The 20,451-nt window shown below is 35.5% G+C and overlaps 1 protein-coding gene and 1 long non-coding RNA gene across 2 annotated transcripts in view; both read left to right on the top strand.

Annotated features, from left to right (window-relative positions):
- The window catches only part of LOC127987694 (uncharacterized), a 2,462,016-nt gene that overhangs the window by 875,484 nt on the left and 1,566,081 nt on the right, over positions 1-20,451 (top strand). The window lies entirely within an intron of this gene.
- Positions 13,814-17,492, top strand: LOC127987828 (uncharacterized). The gene is made up of 3 exons (XR_008161446.1): positions 13,814-14,116; positions 14,376-14,482; positions 16,400-17,492. It is a non-coding gene; the product is annotated as an uncharacterized LOC127987828 (long non-coding RNA).

Below are 20,451 nucleotides of genomic sequence, written 5' to 3' on the forward strand. Positions count from 1 at the left end.
TCAAATGATCATCAAGCTTTATTTCAAAGGGTTTGTGTCAGAATGAAATGTAAAGTTGATAAAAATGTTGAACACAAAGGAGGAAAGAGAAGAAAAGCAGACTGTCACAGCTTTCTACAGCAACAGCTGCTTTATTAATGAGATCAGTAATAGTGAATCATTAGAGTTTGAAATAGATTTGTTCAGATTGTAGGAAAACGCTGGTAAAATCAGAGCAGATTCAGCTTCAGCTCACAGTCGTCCAGCATCACATGATCAATGTCTCTGTCTCTTGTGTGTTTTTACTTTGACAAGCAACACGTCACATTACTTTACACTTACTTTCTGTAAGAGATAATGTAGCTCCAGCCGCTTGTTATCACAGAATAAACCCGACAGGGTGATCAGGACTTGTGTCCTCCTGAAGAGACTTATTCTGTGATAACATCCGGCTGCATCTGCATTATCACACTTATTATATGCTTTCTTGACACACAAGTGAAGAATTAGACACAATTTAGATTCAGCTAAACACTTCTGCTCAGTTAGCAACAACTTGAACAACAAGACACACTTTGAACAATGTCTCCTCAAGTCTACTATTAACAGGAATCTCCTGCGGTTTGGTTTGAGGGTAAATCCAGTCAGTAACTGAGGCACAAGCTAATAGCAGTTGTGTTTGAATGAAATGAGTGAGAGCGCGGTGCTGTGATACGAGAGAAGTCAAAGAAACGGCCGACTCAAATACCGTATGACTGTGTGTTATTCTGCTGCTAATGACACACACCTAATGAATAACACACCTCCGAATGTCACGACTGACCAATCAGAATCCAGTATTCCAGCGAGCTGTGCAATCATTTCACTTATTTACTGAGACCAATACAAACATGTTTAAACTAGAGACAAACAGCTTTAACTAGTGACACATTTAACTGAAAGATTTCTGTTTTAAGAGCGAGTCACATTTGTGTTTGTTCCTTGTCATTTATTATATTTGCTGTACACTCGTTAGTGTGTGTTTCTTTATTTTGACTCAATAGAGACAAACATATGAATGGAATTAATGTTCAAATGTAATTAAAACACAAATATTGTTTTAGAAACATCCATGCAAGATCATGTAGATGTAACTTTTTTAACTCTGTAGTAAAATAGTAACTGATTTGCAATTTGTTGTGAACACTGTTTCTCTCTCTCTCTTCTGTTCCACCTTACAGTGTTGAAGATGACAATCCATATTTTTATTATTAGATTATTTCAAAAACCAAAAGTTTCTGATAGTTAAATCACCAGAAGCTGATGAATGCTGTATCCCATAAAGTGAAGTGATCTTGAGAGGAGCAGTAAACATCAGCTGAAGATCCACAGAAGAGCTTCACTACTGTGTCTATGAGGAGAAATAAATGTGTGATAAATGTGTAAATGTGATCCATACAGGTGAAGAGACTCAGACTTTACAATCAAATAATGCAGCATGTGTGTTAGAAACATGATATTGAATGATTAATGTAGCTTTAGTATTCAAGCAGATGATCATTGTGTTTAATGTAAAGCTGGAACAGAGGAGGAAGAAGCTCAGATGAGTCTGTCTGGCTCTTCAGTTTAATAATATTTCTATTAAACTCATTCATAATGATTCAAATGTTTAAATGTGATTGTCAAGTTCAGCACTTAAATGTGTCAAAAGATATAAAGCAAATCTACAATGTTTTGAAACTTATCTCATGTTTTCTGCACATTGTTATTCTATTTGACTTAATATTTAGTTGTGTGTCTGTTGTTAATGTACATATATCCAGTATATAGTCTTTGTTCTGTGGATGGAGTCTCTCCTTCATCAAATCAACTAAACATTTTCACAAGTTAACAGCATTTGGGTCTTTCACTCTCCTCTAAATACTCAAACACATTTAGTCTTTTTAACACTTTTATATTTTCATGTAAATAAAATGCCACATACAGTTAAAAACAAGTGAAGAGTTTACTCGTCTGTTTTAAGTAGGGGAGAGCGGGGTAAGTTGTCACACTTTTCAAACTGTCTAACATTTAATGAGCACCGTGCATCACAATGATATAAATGTTATACCAAATGAAAGAATGAAGTCTTGGGCACATATGTTGTTTTCATTACATTTTCATATCTTATATTGTTACGGAGTTGTAGACTGTTGAATAGAGAATGTGCACTTGTGACAACTTGCCCCATCGGCAGGTACGTTGTCACACTAGACTATCTAAAAATAAGAACACAACTATTTAATTATGTTATTGATTTTTTAACTTTAAATTTCAACCAGAACTGGAAATGTAAAAAAAAAATCATGCCTAGAGAATTTGGAAAAAACTATTATTTCAATCCAAACAATACACATTTCAATCAAAACACGTTTAAGTGGCAAGACCACTTAACTTTGAACTTTAAACTCAAACGTTCTGTGGCTTGCACATAGATCCATGATAACTGAATGAAATAATGCAGATAACTCGCTTAACTTAACATGTTTAACCTCTGAACAAAACAGATTCCCTGTATCTGACTAATCAGACTCCTCTTTAGAGTTGCAATTCTGGCACACCTAAATTGCCTGGACTGAAGTGCAAGCATCATGGGCCCATTTGTTGATTTTTACACATTTTACCCACAACTCTTTTGGAAGAATTTTTGAAAATGGCTCCACAAAGTCGAGGCAAAAGCACTCGTCATCATCTGATGATGACACTTCTATTATTTTTCTTCTTTTAACTGCCTCGTTTTGAGTAGGTCCAGATTTTGACTCACATACAACAACAATTTTGAAACCGCTTTTAGCTAGATTCCGCCATATTATTTTCTACTTCTAGTTGCTATTCTATTTCTAAGAATTGCTCTGGAGTTGGTAGTCCGCTGTCAGCAATAGCATTGCTGGATAAGGGTGAGCTGGTGATAGCAGAAGCAGAACTGGGCATGCTGGACAGAACAGACTTGCTGCTGGGGCCTGGCAGGGCAGGGTTCTGAATGGGTCGATCTCTGACATAGGATGGTGCAAAACCAGTTTCCAGAAATACATCTCAATGTTTTTTGAGCATGTTCTATGTGGTTTTTTTTTACTGGGGCAAGTTTTCATATGTGACGACTTGCCCCTAAGTCACTGAGACAACTTGCCCCAAACTGACTTGTGTGCTAAAGTTGTCTAAATCTCAAGGTAAGCTCAATATAGCACGTCAGCTTAAGTATCAAAAGACACGTTATTGTCTCCTCTATTTTGTGCAAAATAATAATTTCTAACATTCAAACCTAATAAAGTTGTATTGCATAAAATGTAGAGTGCAATTTTTTTACTCTTTAAGCCAATAAATAAGAAAATTGAGCTAAACTCAGATTAGAGAGATCTTGACCACATTTGAACAGGAAATTGACTATAGAAGAAGTCACAGAAAAGTGGCTATTTGATTTTTGAGATAGAGCCTCACGTTTTGGAGTTATGAACAGTGTGGCAACTTACCCATGTGACAACTTACCCCGCTCTCCTCTATTATTAAACTGTTTTAAATATAGGCTTACTTGTAGACATGAAACATAAAGCATAAATAGCTCATGCATAATAACAGAAATTTTCCCATTATATGTACAGCAGGTAAAAGAAGTCAGCGGTTTTATTTTTTTCATGTACTTTCTTAATTGCGCCGCATGAGTAGTTGTTGGTCAGAGATGTTTTGGAGCAGAAGATCTGCAGGATTCTGGAGGTTCATCATGTGGAAAGTTGATAGTTAGGTAAAGTGCTTCTGTTGTTCTCTAACATTCAGATCTGTAAAGTAAGGTGGAAAGGACACAGCTCTGATACAGAGTCATTCTAATGTTGGACCTCCACATATTGTTCAGTGTTATAAAGCTGTTTCTGCTCTTGCTAATGCGTCTCTTGATGTCATTGTCTGTCCTCCATCATGTCTAATGATGAAGCCCAGCTCGACAAACTCCTCATTTCTACAGAGGTCTGCTCCTGTACTTTAATTGCTGAGGGGTTTGAGGTGTTCAGTGTTATCATCTCTGTTTTCTGCTTGTTGATCTTGGAGTCTAGTTGTCTGAGTCCAGATGTTTTCTCTGGTGAGGGTGTAAGAACAACAGCTAATCATCAGTGAAGTCAAGATCTTCTCTGGATAATGCTCGACTTAAACAGACAAACACTTCATGAGTCAACTGTCAGCTTTCCTCACAACGGAGAGCTCAGACTCAGATGTTGATAAAATAATCTTATAATATTCATACACCAGACAGGTGAGTATCTAGAGTACAGTATGCACAGTGTGTAGTGTGTCATTCAGGATTTTATTTGGATATAAGTTAAATCCAAGCAATGGCCATTTAGTTTTATTAATGAATCTAAATGAAACAGTCAAATGGTCAGCAAATGAACTTAATGAACTTTGATGCTTGAGCAGCAAATCAGCATATTAGTATGAGTTTTATTTTTCAGATAGCGAGCAGGACAAAAAACTATGCCTGGGACTGTCATAACATTATAATGAGGACACTACTATAATAAAATGCTGTGAATGTTTAGAGTTTAGTTGTCGTGTTTCTGCTCGTTGTTGTGTGAAGAACGCTTCCACTAATGGAGTTCATTCAGAGACACACAGACACGTTCACTTCTGCGTTCAGGGGATTCTGTGCAGATAGATATAAGTCCAGTGTTCGAAAAGGCCCAAAAAAATGACTTTGGGGGGCTCTAGATCCGATGTTATGATTTCGATCAGATGCGTCGGCTGTGTCGGTTGATGAGTCTGTGATTTCGACATTGAATCGATGCTTTATTTTTCACTAAATAACGTTCTGATGTTCAGAACAAGTGAACGTTAATTCAACATCAAATTTGATCAACGACCGATACTGACCTTTATAACTAAATCTGGGTATAGCATAGCCTATTGAAATGTGCAAAAAGTTTTTACTCGTCTGGACATCGCTAAGACTAACTTTTAAAATTCAGCACATTAGCGCATATATATGATATTAAAAAGTTGATGCGGTTATCCTATAATTGGGTCTATTCTGTGCTACACTCATAGGCTATTTGTATAGCGCTATAGCAGATGCAGCTTTAACATAACACAGACTGGTGCACAAATAACAGCCTGCAACTGTTATTTACGAAGCAAACAGCATTTCACTTGCACGTTTAAGTAATAGACAGTAAATTAGAATAAACGCAATGGTTAATAAACGCAAATGGTTTGATGATATTTTTTATTATTTTTTGGGGCTTCTGACTGAAGTCCGTAGTACATATGTGGACCTTATATGCAAGACGACAGTCAAGCGAGACCTAACGTTCACTTGGCACTTTTGGCGCTGTCGTAAAACGGACCTAAAACGGAGCTCAAACGGACCAGTGCTGTAACGGACCTTATAGCATCACAAAATGTTGCTGTATAGTTTTTAAACACTGATAATATTGCTCAGCTTAATGACAATGCATTTATCTCATGCTGTAGATAGAAAAAAAAAAAAACATATGCAGACATGTAACCATGTTGTTTTGAAAATGTTTATTCCACGGAGTTCTTCATACAGTTTGAGAAAAGTATTTCGGATGTGGTCCACATCAGGTCTCTGACAGTCTATCGTCAAAACAGTGTTGGCTCAAATCCGTTTTGCAGATATGGACCAGAGCAGGTTTTAGCCCTTTTTTAAATGCAGTCGGCTCAGATATCACAGATTCGGGCCACACCAGTAGTTTGAGGTTCGCGAATCACAGCTGTATATGGATAGGCATTTTTTACTAATTTAGTAGCTAGTTCTAATTACGTTTTCCACGCGTGGTTAGGTGCGATATGTGAACTCGTATTTTTTGTTTTAAAAAATGTGTTATTTTTAAATGACTGGGTTAAAAACTGGACACAATATATATTTTGTTTTTGAGCAACATACAGAATGTTAGAAACATTTTTCTTTGATTTGTTTTCTAAAAAGAAATAAAGACTGACATCTTTATTTAACCTAAATCTGTTATTACAGTTATTTAATTTTTGTTATATAATTCATATACATATAATTTATATAATTTTATATCATTTAGTTATATAATAATAATCATATACATAATTTGATTTAATAATAACCCAATGTGAAGCAAAAACAGAATGTTCTGACAAGCTTTGTAAAATGGATTATGTTACTACCTGTATTTTTTGTCATGTAATTTGGATTACAGTTTACATAGCTAGGCTATTTTAGTTCCCCTCACTCCACAACAATCCTTTCAATTAACAGTATTTAGAATAGAACAAGAATTAAAAATATAAAAAGCTATAGCAATACAGATGACAAGCCAAAACTAATTAATTTAAGCAAAAGCGAAACTGAAACCAACATTGGGTCTTTCATTCGTCACAAAATCAAATGTTTCCGCATTTGCGATGTATTTGTATTTATTATGGACTTCACTCACGTTCAAATATCTACGTAAAACAAAATGTTTTACATAACATCACGGTGGTACAGTGATAACACTTAATGACACAGATTTTACTACATATATTATCTGCGCAGTGTTTATGTATTTTATTATGGTAATGAAGAGACTGCATTGTCAAAGTAACTGTGGGATTATATTATATATTGTTATAATTATAATATATATTATATATACTGTGCAGGATTATATGTACATTATGAACAGCAGCAACGTGAGAGCTGTGGTAATAAATACAGTTGGATTGAGTGTGCAAACGTATTGTTAAACAATGTATTCTATGCAAAATAACAGTAATGCAATGATATTTTTATAGAAGTAGTTGACTGTGCTCTGTACAGAAGTACTGTGAGGAGTGCAGTAAAAGAGCAGGAGCAGGTTAGATTGGTGTTGTGGAGTTCAGAAGTGTCACAGTCTCAGGGAAGAAGCTCTTCTGAGTCTACTAGTGCGAGAGCGTAGTCTCCTGTAACTCCTGCCGGATGGAAGGAGGATGAAGAGTTCATAGTGAAGATGAGAGGCATCCTTGATCATGTTTCTTGCCCTGCCCAGACAGCGCTTCTGATAAATGTTCTCGATGGAAGTTAACTGGGTGTCAGTGATCCATTGAGCAGTTTAAGGCTCCGTAAGAAGTAAAGGTGCTGCTGTGTCTTTCTGACCAGGGTGGAGGTGTTTTAGTTTTCTCCACCCGCTGGAGTGCTTTGCGGTCAGATTTGTTTTTCTATTTAATTTTTTCTTATTGTCTTACCGGTGATCTTGATAGTTGTTTATCTAATTACCTTTTATGTGTTACACTGCCCCTTTACTGGTTTTATATACCTTACTGTAAACTGTACACATTTACCTCAATGTGATGCACAAATAATGAGATACAGAATTGATCAATTTTGCCATTTATTGTTGTAACAGGTGGTATGCAATATGCATAACAATGATAATGCTGTTCATGCATAGGCAACATTTAATGTAAGGCTGTGAAAACCATTACTAGCATCCAAAATAAAAGTAGTTTATTTAAGGTACATTTCTGTATATGTATATAAATGCACATACATACACGTGTATATCACCCTCTTCACATGAACCCTGAGGTGATCTATCTGCCGTGTTTCCTCCACATCTTCTGCATCCAGCTGCGTCCTCTGGTGAATGCAGGTATTTTCACTTCTGCACACACGAGTCCAACACTGTCTCTGTCACATCCACCATCTGCCAACACCAAGTCTCCAGGTAATAGTTTATTAAGAAGGCCATTATTCTCAGACACATGTTTGTCCCTGACACGACCTCCTCACATGAAAGAGAGAGATGCTTGTGGTGTGATGCCAATGAGATACTTTAGGATGTGCAGGTGTTTATAGTGGGGTAAATGTCTGTGCTCCAGCTTTGAGATTTAATGCTCTTTTAATTTCAAAGCTGTCCACAATAACTGCTACTCGATTATCGTGAATTTCAAGTTTCTTCTTTTCTGCATTGTCTTTTCATCGTCTGAACTGCTGTTGATCTTCTCCAAACTGATTTCTGTCTGTTTTCTTACTGACTATTATTGGAGCAATATCATCAATAACGTTCTTAACTTTTGAGTTGAAGGAATCAAGGAGAATATCAACAGAGTCTGCAGAAATGCTTGGTGTTAAAGATATAGCCTCCATAAATAGTTCACTTGTGTTCTCGTTAATGCATCTCCTTCTGACAGAGACAGATCTAGATTCAGTGCTAGCAGAGATCAATATATCAAAGAAAATACAGAAGTGATCAGATAGTGCTATGTCTTTAATAACAATGGATGAAATGTTTAGACCCGTACTGATGATATGAAAATATGAGAGAGCACACAGTTACAACAAGTGATCTGTTCTGGATCCATAAAGCAGTTGGAGAATCTGTGAAATCAGTCTGAGAGGAGAAACTATTTGATCAGACACGAAGAACAAACCGACTGAAGACAGTTACAGGAGAAACCAGAGTCAAAGACTCTCAGGATCTCAGGATCAAACACTGCTTTAACACATTTTTAACATCTATATTTGGCTCAGCTTATTTCTGTTGAACATGACAGCATTGATCTCCAGGAAGCTCAGAAGAGCTGATGATCTTGTGCATCAATGCTGAATAAATCGAGGGTTATTTAGCTGACAGGAGAGTTTGACTTCACTTTACTACAGAGCAGCCTCACATCAGCTCATCTGTCTCATCTCTCATTACTGATCCAGTTTGTCTCTTCATATCTGTGGACTGAAACCGCTCAAGATGTTTGACACAGTTTGCTTCTGGTTGTGTTCGTGGAATATGCTTGGTGAGTTTGAAATGAGTATTTTTTTCTCTCAAATACGTGTGTTTGTTTTTCTAAATATCATTTCTATAAAAACAGTGAAGCTCAAACAGCAGCAGCTTTAGTTTCAGTCGTGACGTGATTCTCATCTGAAGAGTTTTCTGTGTATGAATTCAGCTCAAATCAACTTCAGTTCCTGTGTCGGCAAATGGGTTTTATTCAAAATCACCACAAATGTCGTTTTCGTTTTGTTGTTTGGATATTATTGGCCAAGATTTACATTTCACACTGTTTACTTCAGTAAACCTTCACCTTAATCTGTGACAAACTCTGTTTGTGTTTGTTCTTCAGGTGTGTTTCTGATTCAGATGAAGTGAAGTCAGTGTCTGTGATGGAGGGAGATTCAGTCTCTCTACAGACTAACACTGAACTACAGACAAATGATTCAGTGTCTCTGTTACCGTCTCTGGTGAGTCAGATTTACAGTGTTATTTCTGCTGCTGGTCTTCATAATAATGATTCACAAATAATAATTTATTTAAAATCACATTTATTGATGCATTTTTTGTTAAGTCTATTATTTTTCTTTTGCTCATTATTGTGGGGCTTCCCAGCTAGAATTGTTTGTTCTAAACATGTTCTAAGAACATTACCATTGATTGTTCTAACAATGTTTTAAGGGGGTAGTTTTATTTTTGCTCCCAGAATGTTCTCTCAAAAGATAGGATAACGTTCTCTAAAAACATTCTAAAAATGTTTATTAATAACATTATTACATTTATGCATTTAGCAGATGCTTTTTTTAGCAGAGGTTTTGATGTTTGTTTAAAAGTAATAGTTTGGTTTGCTGTCACCATATTGGTGGTAAGCGTTGGCTTTAGTTGTGCAATTTAACACTTGACCTGTTAGTGTTGTTCTTCAGCTGCTGTAATCTTTATTATGGCAAAAAAGCAAGATAACGTGATTAAATGATGTTGTTTGTTTGGTTGCTGATGACATTGCAGCATGAAGCATGTTACCATTGTTGAGATTCATACACTGAATATTGATGTTCGTTTGACAAAGAAAAGTACTTTTATTTTTCAAGTCCTTGAAATGATCTGCTTTAAATTCAACTGGGTCTCAGACTGATGACCCATTGAGTCACTTCAATAAATAATATGCAAGTAACACCATACGTTAGATTGGGTGAAACCAGGGAACCGGAACACGTATGTGATGATGTCTTAGTATTCTGGGTACATCATACAAAACTCATCCATAGCACCCAGAATGCATTGCGGCATTAAGCATGTTAATTATTATTGATGTGTCTGTGTGTCTAACCCCTCTGTGGTTCATGAACAATGTAATTTTAAAAGAACAGACAAAAGTCCATATGACAATAATCTGCAAGGTCGTATGCATTGCAACACATTTGCTATAGACACTAATACTAAATTAATATCATAAATAAAACTCAGGATTAAATCAGTTGATCAGATCGTTTTATAATGCAATTTTTAACATCAGCAAATAACCTTTACTTGATTACATTTTTTTTCTCACTGTTTTTGCCATAACAAATATAGTTACATCAGTCAAACAATGAAAAGACTCAAACTGTCTAACTACTGATCAATAGGCTACTGTAGAATTAACAATAAACTATATAAAATAGATTAACTTAACAATAATAATAATAAAGACAAATGTGTGTTTTACATGAATTTTGAAATGTTTGTAGACCGGTTATTTATTATGTGGTTTTACTGTTTAGATGGTGTTACTGTCTGGAAACAATGACAAATATTTTATCCAAAATCTGTGTTCACGCCACCTTATACAATTAGTAAAGTTCATTAGCAATTAATATTTTTATGAAAACATGTTTTAAGTTGTGATTTACCACCACTGGCACGTCATCGGACCTTTTGTCCCCCCCAGGCGTCCCTTATTTTTCTGTATTGAAGGTGGCAACCCTAGATCTCAGTGACCTTTGAACTGAGTATGGTGGTACAAGGTTATCATATAGGTTGGGGCGAGCCAATTAACTGCCTTAAAAACAAACAAAAACTGTATTATTTAGAGATGTTTAAGATATATATTGTGCTAAGTTTCCTACACCTTCTACTTTATATTATTTATTCTCAGGGAGGTAAAGTAAGTCAGATCTGCTCTATCTCATAAGCGTCTGAGTTCATCTTCACAAAACAGGTCACAGAAGACTTCTCCGTGCTCTGTTCTTAGCTATACATCAATGCCAGGGAGGCAGACGTGTGTTATATACTACTACAAGTCCGTTTATTTATTACAATTAGTAAGTAAGCAGAACAAATATTCTACAATTACTGTGTCAGTATTAGATAAAGTAAAAATGTGAGTTGTTTGCTCAAGGCAATATCAGTGATGGTTGTGGAGTCGGAGAGCTCTTCAGGTCTGGAAGCTGTATCTGATTTCATCATCACTTCAGTCTTTTATAGACTTCAGGTGGATCCCAACTCTACATCAGGGGAGCCACTGCAAAACAGTGCATTTAATACAATTCAGAGTGCTTCCATAGACAAGGATGAAACTTTACGTTTGGGAGTTAAAAATAAATCTCACTGAAATGTACTGTGTTGTAGGTGCTAACAGTGGCTTCATTTACATAAAAATTTATTTCAGGGTAGACCGAAAGAAAGGATTGAAGATAGGAGAGAATTACAGATGACTACCAGGCAAAAGAGTTCATACACTACATAGCAGAGGATGAGAGAAAAAAGATGAGGGCCAGATTATCAGATGTCAAGTTCATCTCAGTCATGTCAGATGATCTCTGGACAGTGCAGTGATGGAAGAAGAAATGGTCTACGTCACAAGTGCCACTGAGGGCAAGGTCAAAGCTGATTTAGATTCAAAGCCAGATGCTGCAAATCTAGCTGAAGCAGTGTGTAGTATAATGGGAAGTGGAGTCAGCACTCAATGGAGAAACAAGCAAGTGGAAATCACCATAGATGGAGCATCTGTAATGACAGGGGTAAACAACGGTGACGTTACAAAACTTGGAGGAGGTATGTTCATTTATAGCCTACTAAAACCAGCAGTGTAGATGGATTATTTCATGTTTGCTCTCTTTTCAGCACTGCTAGATTTAGTGATGTGAACAGTGGTGTCCTGCAGGAGATGCGGCTGACCAGTTTCCAGTGCTGGCCAGAGACAGACACCAGTTCAGGTTAGCAATTCACATGTAAAGACCAAATCTTCATCAGTCACTTCCGACCTCTTTTACTGTCTGCTGGAGTGAATGTGGAGTTGATCCCTGATCAATGGACAGTTCTCAAGACTGAACTTCACACAGCAGGAGGTACTTGATGTTTGAGAAAAAAAAAATATGTAGAATTGTTAAACAAGTGCTTGAAAAGTTCCTAAGCTCTATAGAAAGGTCTAATATTGTGAGACAGTTTTATTTTGTTTATCAGTAATCAGAGTAAATGTAATTTGTTAAAGGCACTATCCAAATTTGATGCCATCTTTTAATAACTAAAGTTGCATTTGAAAATGTATAATTGTTTGCAAGTGCATAAATCATATTTTCTGTCTCAACCTGCTGCAGGAAGCTTTGAGAAGATCTGGTCTACTGTGAACAGAATACTGCACCATCATGTCCCTGATGTTTCTGATGCTCTCCTCACAATCCCTGCAACTACAGCTGACTGTGAAAGAGGGTTCAGTGTTATGAAGCAGGTAAAGAGTGACTGGGGCTCACGCCTAAAAGATGAGACCCTCTCTGACCTCCTTAAACCCAGTTGTGCTCACCTGACATCAAAGACTTTGATCCAAACACAGCCATTGACATCTGGCACGCTGAGAGTTTGTGCTCACGCAGACCTGACTTTCTGCACAAACACCGAACAAAAGGAACAGAGGGAGGCTCAGATTCTGACGGCACCTCTGAAGAAGAAGAAGAAGAAGAGCTCTGAAGAAGAAGAAGAAGAAGAGCTCTGAAGACGTGATTCAAATGATAGATGAAGTGTACTACAGTACTGAAATATAAATATCTACCACATGAGTGATAGCGGGCTGTAGTTTGGACATCCCTGGTTTAAAGCCTATTGTGACATTTGCAGCGATCACAACAGTATTGATTTAGTAATCTGTGATGAACTGTTTCATATAAAACACAAAACCAGAACACTTAAGTTAAACTCAATTCATTGCTTCTTTCAATTTTTAAATGCTTAATTTTTTAAATATTTGGGGTCTTTTAATTGTAAGTTTTTTTGTTTCTCTCTCTCTCTCTCTCTCTATATATATATATATTAATAAGAGAAAAGATAAATAATGATCTATTTTTTTTTATTTCAGCCCATAAATACAATCATCAAATCATCATGAAGAAAATAAATCTGCAGAGACAGAGTTTACTGAAGAACAGAGAGAACATGAGAGATCTAGAACCCTGCAGAACCAAACACACTGAAGAACAAACCGCTTGTGTTTATTATTCATCCTTCATCAATGAGGCTGAAGAACCATTCGTTTATAAAGCAGTTTATTAGATTTCGTGTTTCACTGATGTCTTCACAGACATTTTCTACATCTCTCTTAGTCACATGTTCTCCTATTCTCATGAAGTGCTTTGAACGGCTAGTCATGCACCACATCAATTCTGTCAATTCAATCAATTTTATATTTAATCTGTATCTATCTGTATTTTTAGGTTCTACTGTTAGTGTTATCTGTATGCACCGTGAGTCTGAGAGTAACGCAGTTTCAATTCTCTGTATTTATGTACTGTACATGTGAAGAATTGACAATAAAGCAGACTTGACTTCATTATTGTCTGATAAACCATGTTATTTGCTTCTAACAAATTTATTTCTGAATTTGTACATTCCTATTGTTTATTATTTTCTTTTATTTTTTTTTATTTTTATTACGCAACACTACTTTTTTAGTCTTTAATATGGGATGAGTCTCTTTTCAACCCTCAGCTGGACAAAGTAATGATGGAATCAAAGACCAGTTGGACATTGAGCCTATACACAATAAAGAAGCAGAAACTGTAGAACAAGTATTAATACTGTACCCTGATATGAATTGAAATAATTTAAAGTAAGAAATAAATACAAGTCTCTGCATGTGAGACATTTGAAGTGAATATGATAGATAACAGTCCAGGAAGAGTGAAAATAATAATGCAGTGTTTAAATGTATTAGGTGTAATATCCTCTCTCCAGTACAGCAGGTGGCAGTAACTGTTCAGCTCCCTCGAGACTCTCCACTAAAACCCACGAAGAAGAAGAAAACGAAAGTAACTGCAGAAAACACACTGATAGCAAGAGAAAGCGTTGCTCGTTAGATTTGATACATTTCATGTCCTAGAAAACATTTTTCATTTACAAGCTTAGCAAAAAAAGACTTATAAATCTCTTCTTAGTGCACAAGACCGCAAGTATGTTTTCAAAAACGAATGTGTTTCTGAAGGTTTGTCCGTATTTCCGCTTCTGGTTTATGTTCTTGTTTTCGTGACGCGAAATCGAAAGTGTTTTTAAACCAGTCATTTCTCATTAAGACCATTTGGTTGTTTAGTTATTTCAGTCATTCTACATGGCAGTATTTTAGTTTGTAGATCACTTTATTTTATAGTGTTTTTGTTGCGGTTGCTGCTAACTGAACATATTTCTTGATCTCATTAACCTCATCATCTCCAGGTCACACTGAACAGCAGATTGTTGTCTCAAACCAGTGCTGATCAATGACAGTTCATCTGCAGTCTGTCAGAGAAGAGAGGAAAGATGAGTCTCTCACAGAAACAGAGGTAAGACTGAGTCTGCTTTCAGAGGATCATTTTAAACACTGCTGCAGTTTCAGAGGATTGCTGGAAAAAAAACAAAAAACTAAACCTTAACAAACTTTGTTTTGAAAAAAAAAAAAAACACTTTATTCAATTATTATTTACAGTTTATGTGTGTAGTCCTTTTCAAATATAGGCTAGAATTTAATAAATAAATAATATATAATAAATAAAAAATAATAATAATGATTTTGCTGTTCTAGCGGTTGATGAAAAAAAAATGCTTCTCACCACACATACTGTATAAGACTGGTGATCCGGCTAATGTAATTAACTATAGACCTATCAGTATTTTACGAGTTGTTTCTAAAGAAACTGAAATGTTAGTTTTCAATTAGTAAGTACAGCATTTAAATCTTGGCCATTTTCCATTACATCCTATGCAGTTTGGATTTAGGGCACACACACCACTCTATGGAGACAGCCAACTGTTATTTCATTGAACAAATTAAATCCACTCTTGATAGGGGATGTGTTGCTGGAGCCATCTTCCTTGATTTTAAAAATACTTTTTATACCGTTAATCAATGTTTTTTATCTAAATTATCAAGGTTTAAATTTTCTACTAATAAATTAACATGGATGGAGTGCTTACATACTTAAATGTAAGAAAAGAATGTACAATAATTAATGATGCATGCTTACCATTTCTTGACTGTAATATTGGAGTCCCACAGGGGTCGGTTCTTGGAACAATTTTGTTTAGCATATACAATAATGATCTGCCTACAGTTTGTCTAGAGGTCCAGGTTCAGATACAATTCTTTATACTTCTGCTAAGACAAAAAACAAGCTGCTATCAAACTTACTGCTGCATTGAACAAAGTCTCAGATTGGCTAAGTCATTCTTTTTCAGTTAGAGCAGCAGAATGATAGAAATTAATTCCTGTTTATATTAGAGAGAATAAAACATTTAGTATTATTAAAACTATGCTTAAAGTAGGGCTTAAAGAAAGTCAAATATGTGATAATTGACTTATTAAACAAAACATATTTGTGTATTATTGCTAAATGCTATGGTTTTTAATAGCATTCATTAAGTTTCTGACACAAAATATCATGATGTGTTTTTTTTTTTTTTTTTGCCTTACCGAATGTGGTATCCTGTCCATGGACCTTTCTTTATTACTGTCAGTGTATCTAAAAGTAAATAAAAAATAAACCGTAATTAGTTCAAATCTTTTGTAAATTAACATAACATAAAGATATCTCTGAACTGCAACTATCCACTTTATTATCTTTCTAGTGTCAAATTAAGCAGAAAAGATAATACAATTGTATTATAAAATTATAAAAGCTGGCTCTGTCAACACATCAGATGTTGCACCCGTGCCCTCACAACTGTCTCAAGCCTCGTTCACTTTCGCCAGCATCTGGCAACGATCATTTTCATTCCAGGGACACTCAACATTATTACAAACTGTCTACACTCATATGAGGAGTTTTGAACGGCAAGTTAGTCATTCAGAGAACAAATATTAAGTTTGAACATAAAAAAATGACCAAGGTCCGGACCTCGGTGTTCTCAGAGCTGGCTACAAGCCTGATCTTTGTAACTTCATTTTTGAGTTGATATGAATCTCACAGATGAAACTGCTGGTCTTGAAGATGAACTTTATTCACTGCTATAAACTGTAAAGTTTTGGTAATTTTTGTTATGTCACTTCTTGAGGGTGCTCATGCCAGACTTATACAGAACAATACGATGTCACGCTTAAAGGAAGTTAAACTACTTAATGTGATATTTTATTTTTATGACTGCATAGATTAGATAATAGAGTGAAACTCTTCCCACAAGCAGTGCAGTGATATGATTTAGCTCCAGTCTGGATCCTCTAATGGGATTTAATATGTCCTAACTGATTGAATCTCTTGTCACAGTGTGAACACATGTAAGGTTTCTCTCCGGTGTGGATCCTCTGGTGCTGTTTTAGTTCTACAGGAGTAATAAAAGTCTTCTCACACTCGAAGCACATATGATCTCTCACACCAGTGTGTCTCTTCTGATGTAGTTTTAAACTCTGTAGATGTGAAAAACTATTTCCACTTAAAGAATGTGAATGTGGTTTCTCCTTTGAATTAACTTTTCGGTGACACATCAGGCCTGAAGCCTGCTAAATTATTTCACATTGATCACATTCATTCAGCATGAACAAACTGTTTATGTATGATTTAGTTTTAATATAGTCTATCACGGATACTTTAAATAAATGCCATTATGATACTATGACAGCATTAACATGATCTTAATGTGTCAATGAACAGATCTGAAGTCATCAGTATAATGAATGAGGTGAAAACAGGATCTATTATCATGAAATAAAGAGGATTTTGATCAGCTGATAATATTGATGAGTCTCAGACTATAAACATTCATTAAACAAGACATTCAGGATCAGCAGCAGATCAGCTCACTTTATTCTGACTGTTTGCTGATAGAAACTGATTAAGTGAGGAATTAAGTATTACAGTGCTCTATTGAAAAATATTATGATTATTTCTCAAATGATACAGAAAAATACAAAATCAAATTAATTTAGATTTTCTAATAATGACATATATAACAACAAAATAGTTTCCTATAACCGTTTTGTATCTGAAGAGAAGCAAGACAAAACCTTCTTTATAAGTGTTAACAGGCACACAAATAGCCATGTTCTTATCGCATTACACAAGCAAAATATTCTTAAAGAAATCTGTAACTAGACACAGTCTTTGAAGCTGAGGTAGAAGATTGTATTTATTTCATTGTATTTTATTTTTATAGTATGTGTTCAATTATAGTTCTGTGGCTAAAACCACAATCAAGATGTTTGTCTAATCTGTTTAAAAATACACAGCCAGTGAAGTTGTGTCATAAAACTGTTCGTGTATAATAAATTAACATGGTCTTCTCATTATAATGGTATGTATAACAGTCCTAGTCATAGTTATTAATATTCAGCATTGTTGTTTGTCCTGCTCGTGCTGTGCGCTGAAGAGCTATCAGCGTATACTACAATGAAGCACTTGACTCAAAACCAAATGCATTTTATATCAGGTAAATAATATATCCACCATATATATAAACTGGCTGAAATGTTTTGAAATCACTTGAACCCTACCTGATCAAAAAAGTTCGAGTCAGTTTGTTTCTTGATAAAGTTTTAAATCCTTGCCTCCAAGATGCTCCTCTGTCACGGATTATGGAAAGTGGAGGTTTATTAGTGAAAACTGCTAGCAAGTTAATCATGATTATATTATTGAGTTAGTGAGATAATATAATATAATATTTTAAATATATTTATTTATTTATTTGTTGGTTTTTATGTTTATTTCTATACAACATATAAGCAAATATCCTGATCCATACTTTATTCCAGTTGGTGGCGGTAATGAGGAGTGAGGTTGCCAAGCCAAGAAACACCAGAGAAGAAGAAGAAGAACTACGCGCAGATTGAAAGAGAAAACTTTGCTCGTTGGATTAGATCCGTTTTATCAATAAACATTTGTACAGGTAGGATATAACTATCACAGATACTGCTAATTTTAACACTCGCGGACGTTGTTTTTATATACTTAATCCGATCCATCCGAGAGATATGAGAATTAATTGCTGACAAGCGAAAGGCATAAAGCACAGCAAAATAAGCGTTTTTAAATACTTATAATTTCTCTTTTATATCGGACAAGACCGCGAGTATGTTTTCAAAGAGGGTTTATTGAACACGATTCTCTTTCTGAAAGTGTTTTTCGTATTTCCTCTTCTGTGTTATGCTGTTGTTTCTGTGATGTGAAATCGAAAGTATTTTTTAAGACCTTGAGTGTACTGCGGTCAAGCCAGCCGCACTTCAGAAAAACACCGTCAAGCCAGCCGCGAGTGAAATTTATATGCGCGTGTATTACTATAATTACGGCAATAGCAGGAACAACAGAGAGGGAACGCGCTTTCAGAGCGCTTTTCATCTATACGTTCAGATTTGATCTATGACGACCTTTTTCGCCCATCTGCTCTAATATTCGTGTAACTTATTGTTTTCCTTGACTGCTCTGTATTACTATAATTTTCAGCCTTTCAAAGCATTACAATTATTAGTAGAAAACGAGATATGGGACATTCATTGATTTAGAAGACACTTTTTTATGATGAGAAAGAAGCAATTAAAGGTCAGTTCTTAAAGAAGACATCCCATACTATATCCATACCTCACATAAAACCATTTTACTGGAGCCTTTTAGAGATATAGGATAATATTACACTTTACAAGTCTTTTAAGATCCCATTTCTAACAAGTAGAAAAAAACAATGGTCAGTTCTTATAAGGGACTTCGCATACTATATGCAAACTTCATATCAAACCATTGTACAACAGCATTTTTGAGATATGCGTCCATTATTACACTTTAAAGGGTTATAAAGATCATATTTCTAATAAATAGAAAAAAACAATGGTCAGTTCTTATCAGGGACGTCCCATACTATATGCACAAAAAATCATTTTGCTAAAGCATTTTTGAGATATGGGTCCATATGGCGATTAAGAGGGCTATAAAGACCCCTATAGCGGAGTACAAAACTTTTTATCCACAAGAAGAAGGAGGCGGAAACCGGCCATCAATCAAATAAGGCTTTTAATAACAAAATAAACACAAAACACTGCGACAGCCCTTCACGGACGACTGTCGCTTACAAACAAAAACCAAACACAAACTAAAATCATGGCCTGGCCTGGCCCTCTCTCGTTGTTCACTGTCGTCGCACCCTCTTTTGTATCCTTCCATCTCCACCGCGGGACGCGAGACCGGTGAGTGGAAAAGGCGTCGCTCATTTCCAGTCACTCCACTGGCCTCATTCCGTTCTCATGGCTCGCGGCCCCGCCCCACTCATCACAACCCTATTTCTAATAAGTAGAAAAAAAACAAAGGTCAGTTCATATAAGGGACATCCCAAACTATATGCAAACCTCATATCAAACCATTTTACTGCAGCATTTTTGAGATATGCGTCCATATCGCGATTTAGAGGGCTATAAATTCAACATTTCTAATAAGTAGAAAAAAACAAAGGTCAGTTCTTATCAGGGACATCACATACTATTTGCACCCTTCATATGAAACCATTTTACTGCAGCATTTTTGAGATATGGGACAATACAATGATTTAGAGGGCGATAAAGACACCATTTCTAATAAGTAGAAAAAAACAATAGTCAGTTCTTATCAGGGACATCCCATACTATATGCACACTTCATATGAAACCATTTTACTGCAGCATTTTTAATATATGGGACAATACAATGATTTAAAGGGCTATAAAGACACCATTTCTAATAAGTAGAAAAAAACAATAGTCTGTTCCTATAAGGGATTTCCCATACTATATGCACACCTCATATCAAAACCTTTTACTGCAGCATTTTTGACATATGGGTCCAAATGGTGATTTCGATGGCTATAAAGACACCATTTATAATAAGTAGAAAAAAACAATGGTCAGTTCTTATAAAGCACATGCCATACTATATGCACACCTCATATCAAAGCATTTTACTGCAGCATGTTTGAGATATGGGTCCATATGGCAATTTAGAGTGCTATAAAGACCCCATTTCTAATAAGTAGAAAAAAATAATAGTCAGTTCTCATCAGTGACGTCCCATACTATGAGCACATCTCATATCAAACCATTTTACTGCAGCTTTTTCCAGAAATGGGAAATTATTACACTTTAACGGGCTGTGAAGATCCCATTTCTAATAAGTAGAAAAAAACAATGGTCAGATCTTATAAAGGACATTCCATACTATATGCACAAATCATATCAAACCCTTTTACTGCAGCATTTTTGAGATATGGGACATTATTACACTTTAAAGGGCTATAAAGACCCCATTTCTAATAAGTAGAAAAAAACAATGGTCAGTTCTTATAAAGGATATGCCATACTATATGC

Source organism: Carassius gibelio, chromosome B22, assembly GCF_023724105.1.
Source record: "Carassius gibelio isolate Cgi1373 ecotype wild population from Czech Republic chromosome B22, carGib1.2-hapl.c, whole genome shotgun sequence".
Taxonomy (NCBI): Eukaryota; Metazoa; Chordata; class Actinopteri; order Cypriniformes; family Cyprinidae; genus Carassius; species Carassius gibelio.